The 12,522-nt window shown below is 41.7% G+C and overlaps 1 protein-coding gene across 5 annotated transcripts in view; it reads right to left on the reverse strand.

The window, feature by feature from the left end:
• Positions 1–12,522, reverse strand: part of raph1b (Ras association (RalGDS/AF-6) and pleckstrin homology domains 1b) — a 56,613-nt gene that overhangs the window by 36,238 nt on the left and 7,853 nt on the right. For all 5 annotated transcript variants that reach the window (XM_055008182.1, XM_055008180.1, XM_055008184.1 and 2 more), the window contains exon 2: positions 2,805–2,889. The gene's annotated coding sequence lies outside the window, so the exon portion shown is untranslated. The remainder of the gene's footprint in view (positions 1–2,804; positions 2,890–12,522) is intronic.

The following is a 12,522-nucleotide window of genomic DNA, read 5'->3' on the forward strand; positions in this document are numbered from 1 at the left end:
GGAGGGACCACTTCAAGGACAGTCTGTTTTAAGAACGCCCGATACATGCATGAATGAAACGGTTGCCATGTCAACCACGTCACTGATCAGTCTCACATTGACCGAGGCCCCATGTGTGGTGTGTTGTGGACATACTGAACGATACTGACAGCTGAGTGTCAACGTTAGCGGGTGTTTCTAAGTGACGACTCCTCTGAAACACATGACGCTGACACACACAAACCTCTGACACATGAGCGTCCCTTCTTCCTGGAACAGTTCGAGTCCAGAAGAGCAGGCTTCCTCCTTTAAGCCCCGGGCTCCATTTCTGCTTGGATCCCAGTTTAAAGCCCCTCGGCTGGCCTATTTTCACATCACAAGTTTGTTTTCCCAAGATGCAAATAGTCCAATATGACTCTGGGTCTTTGTTCAGTCACATTTTCCTCCCTATTGCACATTTCCATGTTTAAATAATTTGGACCAGACCTGCATTTCCAGGTCTCTGACTTTTATAATATGAGTAGCAACACCGGCCACTAATGGCTTAAAAATTTCATACATTTAGATTAGATGTTTTACACCATGTTTATTATGCAAATAAACGGTTTTAAAATCCAACTATTAGCATGTATTCTTACAATGTATGCTCTTGTGTTGCCAAATAACTGCAAGAACACTGTGGCTCTCAGTACTGGAGCTCACAAAATAAATTAACACCAATCCAGACAAGTTCACTGCTCAGCATTTTACTAAATCTGCACTGCTGCAATAGTTAACAAACAAGAAGGAGCAACAGCATCTGTACGGCCTATACTCACATTATTTTTCATGAACATATGGAATAAATGATATTACATTATTGTTTTACTCGTATTTTTTTGGCCTTTTATAAATAAAGACTGAACATTGGTTGACAAAAGTTAAGTCAAGGAGTTAAACAGTATCTGTGAAGCCTTGTTTATTCACATTCATTAACATTCAGACAAGCTTAATATTTATTCTAAGTCAAACTAACCTGATCGCTCCAGTTTTGTACAGTTATAAAGACACTTTTCCATACTGTGTAATGGGTCAGACTACACCTATTTTCAAATTCAGCCTTATTTTGATCTCAACTACATAACTGTGAAGTTCTGTAACGGTATCTTGCATAGTTGCAATTCTATTATGTTGACAAAATCTGACATATGAACACCTGCAAAAGTACTCAAAACCACCTTTATGCTAGTTCCCTCTACTTTAAGGGTGCTTTCACACCTGTTAGTCCGCTAAAGTGGTTCGTTTGGACCCAAAAGTTGTTACAATGTTGCTATTTTCAACTGGTTCGGTTCGCATTCACACCAGTGTTTTCGCAGGTGAACCTACTCCAATTAATGTTATATCTCCCCCCAGTCGTTTGGCGGCGCTGTTTACAAAACAAGGCGTTTACGATGACGTTGGTGTACGCTGATTGGCGTAAAATTCCCTGTGCAGGTTGCTACGGAAGCTCCCGTAGACCAAAAAGTCTGCTGCGCCATCAAGTGGTCCGAATGGAGACAGGTTTGTGTTCTCACCAGGAGCGAACCGAACTGGAGTTCACATAGAAGCGGACCGAGACCACCTCCCGAAGGTGGTCTCGGTGCGGTTCGTTAGTCCGAACCAAAAAAATCTGGTATGCTTTCACATCAGCCCAAACGAACCGTACTTGCAGGTGTTGCGGACTCCAGTCCGCTTTAAGCGGACTAAAAGACGTAGGTGTGAAAGCACCCTAAGTGTCAAGAACCATCATTTTGCCAGGCTGACACACACAGACTCACAATATAAAAACAATATTATCGACACTATCGGAGCTGGTAATTATAAAAGGTACGATTTCTCCTTGATAATGTCAACACAACGTGACCGTGACAAAATAAAGGAAACTACTGGATCAATAACAGAATCAACAGAGGTGAACAATCCTTTATGCCTGTATCCAACTTATCTGCATTTCATCTGGAACCAAAAGCAGAAACAGAGTTGCACCAGAACATTTGAATTAGCTAGTTTTCCTATGACTATTTCCATAAACAAAACTAAAACATGATGGAAAATACCAGGCAGTACGTCTTATTATTTATCGAGTTATTTATCTTGCACACTTTGTTGTTTCCTTCCACAAAGAATATATGTAAATGTGTAAGTGCTCATGTGTGTTGCCGTCTAACTCTAACTTTTAGACTCTGGATTGCAAATTCAACACAGATTTGCGACAGTGAGAGAATAAAGGCTCACTGTAAGGAACATCTCTTTCTACAGACCACAGCGACAGTTTGAACTCACATGGTTCCACTTAAGTCAAGAATTATCTCCTTCGGCGAGGAAGACTCTCCCCTGACAAGATCCTCAGAGGTTTGACTTCTCTTTCATTTGGCTTTGATTTACAAGGCCTTCTGAATCAAGGGGTTTAGAGGGGGGGTGAAGCCTCCCTCGATACACCACTAGCTCTGGTTTTGCCTCTTTCCACAGCAAACAACACAAACATGTATCCAACACTGTCAACAGGGGATTCCACTCGTGATAGCAGCTGATAGCTGGTTTGAACACATGGCGCCTGACATGTATGTCAGAGGCACGGCAATAAAACTGGCATTTGAGCCCACCTTAAATATAACTTCCCTGACAGCCTGCTGCACCAGCAACTCGAGTCAAAATAACAATCTCTGTAACATTTGTGCACAGACACGTAAGTTTTGCAAGGCTTACTGGCAGTTTTTCTTTTTTTTTCCCCCCTCTGCTTTGAATTTATTACCCACACAAAGTTGCAACGGCACCATTTACTCACTCCAGTTTACAGGAACTCTTACCTCTAAAGTGGCTTTGACGTCTTCCGAGTGAGGTTAAAGGTCAGATGGAACCACCGGTCCGCTCTATGACTGGGCTTTTATCCCCCTGGAAAAGAGAGAAAAAGAGGAAGAACAAAATCTATCAGATGGGATTTAATGTTATTTTGAGTGAGCATAACGCAACCCCTGCTTTGTTCACCTCATAGAAAGCCGTTAGTCAGTGAAATATCAAACTTATGGATCGCCTGAGAGTCTCTGCAGGCAGCAGCTGGAGGAGAGCGGGCTGATTTCACTGTCACAAGAATGCAAAGGATTAACTGTGGAGAGTGCTTGAGCGAGAGACTTAACTGAGCACGGCACAGAAAGACACTTATGCAAAGCTCTGAAAGCAATCAAGCGCACTTCTCCTCTTTACTATAAACTTTCTTCATCATCCCAGTAAGATTAAGAATGTGACATTTCAGCTGCAGAGGCCTTCTTCATGTCATGACAACACACACATGCAGCCGATCTAATGAGCATCCGAACCACCACAACATGAGTCAGAGGAGAAACTCAACCTTGTCCTACGTGTGCATTGACTGTGACTCACCCGCTAGGTGTTAATAATCAGCTTTAAACATTTCAGTGAATCATCAACTCGCACAAGAGCGTTGACTCACACTGGGGCACTTTTTACCAAAAACAATCTACATGCTGAATCATAGTCTCGCAATAAGAGAAATTTCCGAAGCATCAGGTTAAAACATGCTGAGCTGGTCAAGAAATATCACCGCTATGAGTTGGTCGTGGTGTGTGTTTACTTTGTCTTTGTGTGAGAGGTGGGCAGCTGATGTTGTGGCTAACTACGAGGAAGCTACTCCCGCTGGCCTCAGCTGTTCCTCAGTTTTTTCTACACGCCAACTGTTGTTCAGTCACAGCATGTGGCGCTTCTCCTGGCAAAAAAAAAAGCAGCAGAGTGTCTGTGTGAGGGTGTGTTTTCACAGCAAACAGATCTGTTGTAACAAGGAGAAAGCTTGTGTGTGTTTGCATGTCATCCTTACATGTGTGACTTGAATTTTTTATTTTTTTTAAATCGCCTGCCCCAGTTCCAGTTCACTCCACCCTTTCCCCAACAACCTGCTATCTCTCTGTTGTAATGTGCACACAGTTAACGTGTGATATCACTCAGTCAACACAAGGCCATTGAACAGGTGTGGCAGCGGCACATGGGTCTGTGCAGCTGCAGGCAGCACAGTTGCTCCAGTCACAACAGCGCAGAGGCCTGCAGACAGCTGCTCCACTGCTGAAAACAAAGGCGGGCCTGCAACACATGCACAGACAAACATGACCAAGCTATGATCAAGAGGCAAGAAGAAGAAGGCAACAAGTCCACACATTTCTGTTTCGGTAGCCTTATTTTCATATAATTGTCCAAGTTTTGAAATGTCATTAAAAGAAAGAAAAGAAAAATAGGTTTGTTTCCATTAACTAGGTCACGTAGTGTCATCAGAAGGTGGCAATTTAGGCAGAAATAAACTGACTTCAAGAAGCTAAAACAAAAGCAGTTGTTTGGCATCTGCTAGGAAAAATCTTCAGAAATTTTCAATGGAGCCAGTTGTATTTATTCTTTATTAACAGCTGGCATTAGCCCTCTTTCATGCTGTCTGGAGACCAAAAAAAGAGCAGAATTAACTGATCAGTTATATGATTTAGATGTTTGCTATGTCAGAACTAATTTGAATAAGATGCTTCCATCACCCATGAAACACAGTAACTCTAAGAGTCAAACACCACGTTACGCAAACTTTTGCCATTTTTAACTGACATTCAACTATGACAAACAATAAACAAAGAATCATTAAAGCAAATGAAGTACAGTAGATATACTGCCATATGCTGATAAGCCATTTTTTAGATTATGGGGGCCAGATTTCATCAACCATTTGATTATAGAAACACTATCATGGTACTTTTGGCTCACATTTAAAACATAGACTGTCACAGAGCTCTTTGTCATGGTGGCCCATTGCTAGCTAAACCCTCACAATGTTCTGTGCTTGTCAACAAAAGCACTGTCTGTAGTGCCATTGACAGCCCCCTTGCAATGTTACACTATTAAAAGCAGCTAACATGAAATCTAATGTAAAACAGATTTTCTGACGTGCATGTCCTTCAACTCCTGCCTTAGTGGTTAATAGATATACTACCATTCAAATGTTTGGGGTCACCATAGAAACTCACACTGTTACTCGTGCTAACATAATTGCACAAGGGTTTTCTAATCATCAATGAGCCTTTCAACACCATTAGCTAACACAATGTAGCATTAGAACACAGGAGTGATGGTTGCTGGAAATGTTCCTCTGTACCCCTATGGAGATATTCCATTAAACATTTCCAGCTAGAATAGTCATTTACCACATTAACGATGTCTAGACTGGATTTATCATTCATTGAATGGTATCTTCATTAAAAACAACTGCTTTTCTTTCAAAAGTAAGGACATTTCTAAGTGACTCAAAACTTTCGAAAGGTAGTGTAAATAATCAACTACCAGATAATCATTAGCATCCCTACTTTCAATTGACTTTTTCCTATGTGTTACTTCAAAAATGTTCATAAAAACACTCAATGGAAACACAGCATCATGTTCCATAGCATCACTGTAGTACTGGACAACTGATATAAGAAGTACAAATGCTCCGTTACATTAACAGCAGCTTTGTGCATTAAAATAAGCAGGCCAACACCCTCTGGAAACAACTCTTCCCTTGAATTTAAGCTGAGGGCACTACAAAAACACACAACTGCCCCAAAAGGTGCCCTGTGTGTATTACTGTCAACAGTGAACTTCAACAGACTTTTTTTATGTGGCCTAGATCAGTGCCCCACTTCAACAACAGACCAAGGGGGAAACACAGGGTCCAGTGTGGTGGACACAGGTGTGTCCTTGTCCACCCACGCTTCCTCCATTAACAGCAATCCTTTGGGCCAGCTCATTTCCTGTCAGGGCAGGAAGTGGGAAGGAGGGCAGGGCAGTGAGCAAGCGGTGGTGATGATGATGTCAGAGCAGGAAATAAAGACAGGATTGTTGGAGGGGAAAGCACGGCAAATGAGCGAGCAGACAGAGCTAAATACATGAGTACAGTGCATGAGGTGCTGGAAGTCCACAACCTGTGACTTCAGCATGACACACAGACTGAACGGTTGTAATTATGAACGCTGAGTAATTATCCCTTTTCAGACGTGATATGTAACACTGCTGCTTAGAGTGACGGCATTCTGTCATTCAGAAGGAGTTTCCTTCCCGTTAATGTGCTTCATGTCTTCATTCAGACATACCAGTGATGGAGAAAGCTATGCATTATTTGTCATTCATGCACAAATAAATAAAAGACAATTTTTTTTGTTTGGTATAATTTTCTGGCATTTTTGCCTTTTTATTAGATAGGATAGTGGAGAGAGACAGGAAACATGGGTAGAAGAATGGGGGAACGACATGTAATGAATTGCCACGAGCTGGATTCGAACCCATGACCACTGCATTGGTGACTATAGCCCCTGTTTAGGGGTCACCGCCCAACCAGCTGAGCTATCTGGGCACCCACAAAAGCCTAATTCTAAACTGATAGCAGCTTATCAAACTGTCCAAATAATTAACAGCCTTGTTTATTTATTTATAATTTCCTAAACTATGAAAATTCTGTCAGTGTCTGACTATAACTGCTTTAATAACAGTAAAATAAAAATATCCTGACAGCTGTAACGGAGCTCTGGATGCAACTTGGGGGCGACCACAATTTACCAAATGATCTAATTTGCTAAAGGTGCTCATAATGTGAACATTTTCAGAATGTATTTTTTTTGCACTAAAACAAAGGAAAAATTTGGAGTTATTTATAGGTTATTGCACTGTGATTTTACTGGTCACTTGAGATCAAATTGGGCTGAATGTGGCCCCTGAACTAAAATGAGTTTGACACCCCTGACTTAGGGGAAAGACCAGAACAAGCATCTGGAAGCATGTGAGGAAAAAAAATTACTATAGTATTTTTTGGTATTAGCATTATTATTATCATTAATCTAAGCTGTTAGTGTCTGTTTTTATGGAACTAAAATTATATTTTTATGGACATTTCATTTGAAATAGCACAGCAAAAGAGATGACAAATGTGTCTGAAATGTGGAGTCTTGCTCTAATCACTTCCCACAGCTTGTTGCATTTGCGTGTCTTTTCGTCAACATGACAGGGTGCATTTCAGACTTGAGTGTGATACCAAAATATTACTAGGTTCGACTCACTAGATTCACACTGCAACCTTTACAGAAAAGTGAGCAGAGTGTGCATTCAGACATGATGTCAACACATTTGGTTGCTGTCACATTAGTACAAAAAGAGCTAATGTTTGAAAGGAGCTTAAGTTTTCATATTTATTCTGCTTTGTTTTTTGATACACAAAGAGCAAAAAGTTGTTTGTCTGGGCTTTCGGTGCATATATAGAGATGAACCGTCATTTTGAACTTGGGTGCATCGGCTCTGTTGACAAAATAGCAGGAAGAACTTACAGTAGCACACAATCCAGTGCAATAACATTACAAACAATGGCCTTAAAATACCATACATTTGTCCATTCTTCCTCTGTAACGTCAGATCGGAATAAAATACAACCATATGCTAACCTATAAACACAGAAAAAAAGCCTGCTATGAATCACAACAGTGCAAAAAAGCACAGACAGAATGTCACCGTGACGCCACACAGAGTACAGATCAGTGATTAAAGATGCATTCATCTCATTCTTGTGCTGCGTGACAGGACATTATCTGGAAATGTGACATATGGCTGCACTGTGTTTGGTAAAACAAACCATTCTGTGACCTCTGATTCACAACATAGATCTCAGATTCCTCAACAATCTGTAAATCAATGGTTAAACCGTGGGAGACGTATTGATTGAAATCACCCAACAGCACCTTAATCTACTTCCAGAACAAGACGAGTCCTTAGCAGTGGCCCTAAGACTTCTGGTAAGGGCACTAGGATAAACCATCAGGCAGCTGATTGATGGTTCCCTGCAAAGCCGACCCTCGCTGGGAGAGTGCATTAGTATTGATCAATGTGCTGCTTTCGTATCAAGTCACGTGCAACTCTGAGAAGCTTCCATTCCTGCACAGTGCACGGCTTGACCTCTACACTGGGGCAATACAAAAATCCCTTCAAAAGTTGTCCAATTTCACACCTGAAAATCACCTGCTTTTACTGTATGTCAATCAGAGCTGGCAGCAGATAAAATTCAGATGCTGACATGGCTGCTCTTCCGACTAAAGCCCTTTTCAAACATGTGATGTGATTGATGCGACGCCAGAAACACAATCTGCTCTCTTTATAAGCTTTAAACTGTGGTAAAGACGTTATTGAACTGACCTTGCACAGCCTCCTTTAGCTATTTGCACTCATATACTGTAAGGTCTGGTTGCAATTACAAGGAGCTGATCTCCTCTCCTCAGTGTCAGCACTCAGCTCTGGAAAAACCACACATGGTGGGAATTATGGAATAACGCTGTGTCAGGAATGTTCCCACGATGGCCAGTGAGATCTGACGGAGGTCCCACTGCCTGGCTAGCTGCCGGTGGGGTTTATTGGTAAAGCAACACACGCATACAGAGTTACATGATGAAATGCCTTCTGTGTCGCTCCACGTTTGGACCTCTTGTCGTCAATGTCAAACATGCGGCACGTGGGCCAAAACCGGCCCTCCAGAGGGTCCAATCCGGCCCTCTGGACGACTTTGTAAAGTGTAAAAATTACAGAGAAGACAAAAACTGGAAACTGTACATTTGCAAAACTACAAATTTGAAATAATTTCCTGTAAAGTTGTTATGATCATAAAGTAAAATACTAGATTGCTCATTGTTCTTTTGTCATTTTGCATCTCATTTTTGTAATATTTTGTCTTTTTTTGTCTGACTTTTGTCGTTTGTCTCATGTTCTTGTCGTTTTGTTTCTCGTTTGTGTTGTTTTGTGTTTCCTTTTTGTCTCGCTTATGTTTTTTGTCATATTTTTGTCAGTTTGTTTTGCTTTATTCATTGTTTTGTTCCGCATTTTTTTCATTAGTTTTTTTGTCTCGCTTGTGTTATTTGTCTGCTTTTTGTCATTGTGTTTCTCGCTTTTGTCACTATTTGTCTTGTTTGTGCCATTTGTTCATTTTTTTGTTGCTTTCTAAATTGTCTAGTTTTTTGTCTCTTTTTTGTTTTGTTTCGTGTCATTTGTCTCATTTTTTGTAATATTTTGTCTTGTTTTTTTTTTTACACAAAGTAAAGCACTGTAACATTCAGTTCCAGATACCTATCATTTAACAAAAGAAATCAATCTGTTCAACTCTTAAACCTCATCATTAGCACAGCCCGATCAGCTTAAAGACAGAAATCTCACTTCTCATTTGCGTCGTTTTGCTGGGATAATCTCTGGACGGGAATCACCAACAGCAGCAATCGGTGAGGGGGTTTAAGATGGCTAAACATCCCAGTGACCCTTTCTGTGGCTCCAAAAGAGGTCAGGGTGTCAAACTCCGAGGCAAAGGCCCATGTGGCACTTGGGCCAAAATAATCAGGAATCATAGTGAAGATCAGCAGAGCAGAGAGAGATTATCAAGCTACTCAGCCACTAACTTAACCCACAGACTCAATAGAGGCTCGCTCTCCCTCGCAGAGCTGCCAGGGTATTAGTCAATGAGATTTGGCGAGAGGCAGCCACACACACGCACGCACGCACGCACGCACGCACGCACACACACACACACACAGAGCTATTTTATGGGATTAAACTCGCAGGTTTGAGAAACTGTCAAGGGATTCTCTAGCAAAAAATGTGTCAATCCACTTCTAGCAAGGCGAGCGCGGCTGTTTTCATTGGCTGGATTCTCTCTGCGTTGTAGGTCACGGCGGTTACCAAATGAAACTCGAGATTCCTTCAGTGTCCTACATGAACCCTGATGTGAAAAGACAAACGGAGCAGCCTGCCAGCATCGCTCTGTACAGTGAACGCTGAGCGCTGCATCGAGGCCAAGCGTTGTGAAAAAGTGCGACTTCCAGACTTTGGCAGAGGACACACTGAAAACAAAGAATGACCTCAGAGTTTCCAAGTGCTTCATATGACATCAGCTGCACTGAGGAATATTTTATAGGTTCTCATAAATCCTCCCAGATCTTTTCTGTAACCACTTCACATTTTCACACTCCTCTTTACAGGTGTTCCTCCACTTCTCCATGTCTTTCTGGCAGGCAGGTCAATTGCGGAGTCATTAATGACATGGTGATGTGTGGTGAACCTTGTGGCTCTTGGCTCAGGATCCAATGAGCCGGCAACGTGACGAGGCCAGGCTGCTTTCCAACCCTTCACGTTTTCCCTTACTTGAGGTTTCACTACATGCTTAAGTATCGCCTGCTTTCTACAAGACATGAGCTGGGATAACTTTCATGATTACAGCCGAGAGTGTAGTTAAAAGATCTGAGGAGGGAAAGTAGGCTACAGTGCATATTTAATGGCAAAGCAAGCCTTTTCAGCCCCAGTTTTTGGTGTACTGCTAGTTTGTGGCTTGAACTAAACACAGATACACAGTTGGAACGGTTAAATAATGTACGGGTGCAACTGTTTTTGCTTTCAGTGTATTTATGGAGTGCAGCAGAATATGTTTTGGAGCTGCAGTTCAAGAGGACAACATTCAAATTTCTATTTAATATTTCTTGTAGATTAAAAGTAAGCATTTTGAGCAGTAAAAATGTGCTTTTTCCTCACATTGGGAGCTGTCTCTATCTTAGCGCACTGTAAAAACAAAAGGTGCTATTGTGTCTCAGCAGATGTGATTTAGAAAGTTGAGTCCTTTTTTTGCATTTCACAGTTTTTCATCACGGTGAATTATTCCAGTCGGCTCTTTTCCTAACTGCAGAGCCGCTTTGGTGCCTGGCCCAGTTTTGTGCAGGTGAAGGGACTTAACTGCTGCAGCTGTAAGGAAAGACACGGCTGTCTGTGGCGCTCATTTTAGACGGGAGGATTACGTTCCTGGAGACACAATGGAGCGATGATTACAAATCTGTCACATTCAGCTCGACAAAAACACAAAGTGTGCACTGGAAAGTCTGATAAACTGAGGCATAATGTTGCTCAAATTTATTTTTCTTGATAAATTTCAGGGTGTTCATAATGTTTCCTTCAATGTGAAAATTTTTGCACTACGGTAAAACACAAGAAAAATTTAGAGTTGTGGTTATTTAAAGGTGATTTTAATGGTCTGGGTCACTTGAGATCAAATTGGGCTGAATGTGGCCCTTAAACTAAGATGAGTTTGACACCCCTGCTTTAGTGGGGGTTTTTTTTGGCATAAGACTCCATTACAAAAACTACTCTAAATGTTCAAAAAATGTATTTTCTACTTCATTTAATTCACTTGAGTTGCCGACCTGCAAGTTGCTCTTTAAATCTGGTGTACGACTGGATTTGGGATTCCAAAGATTCAGACATACTCCTCTGTCATTGTAACCAAACACAAACATGATACCCCCAACACAATATGATGCTAACCTCCACCTCCCAAGAGAGACGCCATGAAAGCAGACCATTTGCTCTAACTACATCTTTGACGTTCTCATATAGTCATATAATGCTTGCTATTGTTGGTGTTTTCCAAGTGATAAATAAAACTGAATCCTCGGTGGATTTCACCGGAATGCAACCCAGAGGTCAACGGTTACAAAGTAACTGTACAAGCAGAAACTCCTCTAAACAGAGGACATCTAAACATTTCAGGCCAAGAGGCAGGCATTTCACAGCGGGGTGAGGGGAAACAGTGCAAGTTTGCTTTGTTTGCATTTGCGTGCGGCGGTTCGCTCTCAAACCCCCCTATCTGTGCTGGACTGTAATGTATATCAGCCAAAAGGCAAACAAACACATCAAGCCTGCACGCACACACGGACATGCAAGCCGCTGTTATGGTTTCATGAGAACAGAGTAAACTCTGATCAGAGTAGAGAGGACTGGTTGATGCTGTAAAGAAATCATGGTTTGCTGCAAAGGACTGGCCATTTAATTTAATTTAACTCAGGATGTAAAATAGTGCATGCAAAAGCAATACAGAGTAGGAAATAAATCCGCTTTCTTCCATATGTAGTTCTTACACCAGACAGATCATACATCACCCATAGTCAATAATATATATATTTTTTTACAGCACGCACAACAGCCAGACAGCACATGTACATTTCCTCTGAGTTAGCACTTTGTGTACTCTTAATACCACTCTCTCTGAAGCTTGCCTAGAGGTTTTATGTTGTCTCCATGTCAAAGAGCCATCCATATCCACAGCCCAGATCTAAAAGACTGTACGTCCACTAAGACAAGCTTTCCCATCCATCAAACCACTCCACGACTGTTGTGGTGCAGCTTTACCTGGACTTTGCTGTGGATTACACAGGCTGGTGGTGAAGAAAAAAAAACGAGACACCATAAATCAAGTCCCCCGCTCCACCCTTTCATGTGCCTCTCACTGATACCTGATGCTGGAATTCCAGCCGGGAATTCCCACTGCGATGAGATTCCTTTTTCCAGACTTGGATGTTGGCGATCAGGTTCAGGGTGATTACCCAGCTGTGTGAAACCTAACTTATAGGTAGGTGCATAAAACATAGCATGGGTCCTCAAAGCTTTGACAGTCTCAAGGTGGATTTATGGTTCCACGTCGGTGTCCGTTTGCACTCCTTTGTG

The sequence above is a fragment of the Amphiprion ocellaris genome, chromosome 24 (genome assembly GCF_022539595.1).
Source record: "Amphiprion ocellaris isolate individual 3 ecotype Okinawa chromosome 24, ASM2253959v1, whole genome shotgun sequence".
Classification (NCBI taxonomy): domain Eukaryota; kingdom Metazoa; phylum Chordata; class Actinopteri; family Pomacentridae; genus Amphiprion; species Amphiprion ocellaris.